Raw genomic sequence first — 2,594 nt, forward strand, 5'->3', positions numbered from 1 at the left:
TTTATACTCAGTCTGGCACGCTCTACGATAAAATCCCTGACGCTCCCAGACCGGAATTTTCCGTTCCTCCTCCTCCTAAATCAAACAATGACTCTCATGCCGACGATGGCATGATTGGTACAACAGACACGAAATCAACAAAGGCTACATCTAAAAAGGCCTGTAAGATTTCTAGTCAAAATGCAAAAGAAGAACTTCTCACCTCGGAAGTAAATGCCGTCTCAACTGACAAAGGCAAAGAAACCAAGCAACCAGGAGGCAAGAAGAAAAACAAAGGGAAGAAGAAGAAACAGGAGGAATCATCACCTGAAAAATCTTCTGCAAACCCTTCTGGAGATAAGAAACCAAATCATCGATGTCTTATATGTGATGAGGACCATTGGATAAGAGATTGTCCATATAAAGCTGAGCTTAAAAGATTCTTCGAGAATTCAAAAACCTCGGTAGTATTAATTGATCCATTTCCAAATCCAGGAACAAATCTGGTTGCCAGTGATAATGCTTCCCCGTCCCAAGTGCTGATGTTGTCGGTTTTGAAACAGCAAAATGATGCTTTGATAATGACAAGGAATAAAGATTACGGGAATCCACAGTTGTCAAACAACAAGGATAAAGATAAACCTAGTAGTTCGACAACAACTTCGACAGAAGTTGCGCCGCCCATCATTCCAGAGCTGACAATAAAACCGCCAAAGGGAGTAGTACACAAGTCGACATTTAATCCGCATGCCAGAGCAGCACAACATTATAATATAGTGGAAGATCTGGCCCAATCGCCATCCGCTATGTCGACACTTGAGGTACTGCAAAATTTCCCCTCCCAAAAGCAAGCTTTATTATCAGCAATAGGTGGGATTGACCCAAACAATTCTAATCTTGTGTCCTTTAATCACAAAGGATATGACCCTCAGTTACCAGCTCAACTAGCTTTCCTCATTCAAGTGAAAGCCCTCAACAAAACTGTTCATCAAACAATTATTGATGAGGGGGCATCTACATGTATTATGTCGATGAGTTGCTGGAAAACTTTAGGATCTCCAACCTTGTCGCGATCTTCGATGACATTAAAAGCATTTGATGGACGAACATATACCCCATATGGTATTTTAAGTAACTTGCAAGTTGAACTGGGGGGGAAAACAGTAGAAATAGATGTTGAAGTAATCGACGGAAACCTCGATTACAACATCCTACTGGGAAGGCCCTGGATATATGCTATGGCTGCCGTTGTGTCGACCTACTTTAGGAAGATTGCATTTCCCTTTCAAGGAGGAATTACAATCGTCGACCAACAAACATTTCTCCCCAATAGTTCCCAAGTTATGGGAAGCATTTCGATGATCCATGGAAGCCCCCATTCGCTTCAAAATATCGGAGTAGGCCTACCAAAAGACCCTATATTAATGGGGACTTTTTCCTTCCCACCTCCAATCAATCTGACGGAAGTGGCAATGGTAGGAACCTGCAATATGATATCTTCTATTCAAAAGATCTCAGAAAATGATATTAGCATGGATCATCTGCAGGTATTGCCTCCAAGCCGACTAGAAATATTGTAGCAATCAATGTTTTTGGCATGGGAGGCAAACCCAAATAAATGCTCATCAAGCATTTGGATAGATAGGTCTAAGGAATATGACACCCCTTCAGATCCTTGGTCGCAAGTGCATTACACCGACGAAGGAATTGTTCAGTCAATGATAATTGACGGGGCACCATGGGAAGATTACCACCATTGTTCCCATCTTCCGGATTGTCAAGAAGATACTCCTAATGACCTTCATCATCCTTCAGTTTTTGATTTCCTATCAAATACTGTAAACACGGTGGATTCTGAGTGAAACTTGTCCAATATCGAAGAGACTATTGCCATAAATATCTCGACCAAAACAGATGTTGTAGAGAATATTTATGTTGGAAAATGTTGTTCTCCTTCAGAACTGGAAATATACAAAGTTCTTTTTCGCGAATTCAGAGATGTCTTTGCTTGGTCATATGATGAAATGCCAGGCATTGACTCGAGTATAGTTGAACATGAAATAAAGATGTATCCAGATGTCAAACTAGTACGACAACGGCTACGACAGGTGCACCCCAAGAAAGCCGCTGCCATCAAGGCAGAAGTTGAAAAACTTCTCCATGCTGGTTTTATTTACCCGGTTCCTCTAACCGATTGGGTATCGAACATTGTTCCTGTAATGAAAAAACAAGGAACGATTAGAGTGTGTGTCGATTATAGGGATGTAAATCAAGCTTGTCCAAAAGACAACTACCCTACACCCTTTATTGACCAGATAATTGATGAATGCGCCGAATGTGAAATCTTTTCATTTATGGATGGATTCTCCAGGTATAATCAAATAAATATCCGCCCACAGGACCAGTCAAAGACTGCATTTATTTGTCCGTGGGGCACATTTGCATATCGCAAGTTACCCTTTGGTTTAAAGAACGCAGGGGCAACATTTCAGAGGGAAATGAATTATGCCTTCCATGACATCAAAAACATCGTTCAACCATATCTCGACAATCTTCCGGCTCATTCGCGAAAGCAGACCGATCATCCACAGCATTTGAGAGCGATATTTCTACGT

The sequence above is a fragment of the Pinus tabuliformis genome, chromosome 5_1 (genome assembly GCF_031772625.1).
Source record: "Pinus tabuliformis cultivar Carrire ecotype Pingquan chromosome 5_1, CPIR1, whole genome shotgun sequence".
Lineage (NCBI taxonomy): Eukaryota > Viridiplantae > Streptophyta > Pinopsida > Pinales > Pinaceae > Pinus > Pinus tabuliformis.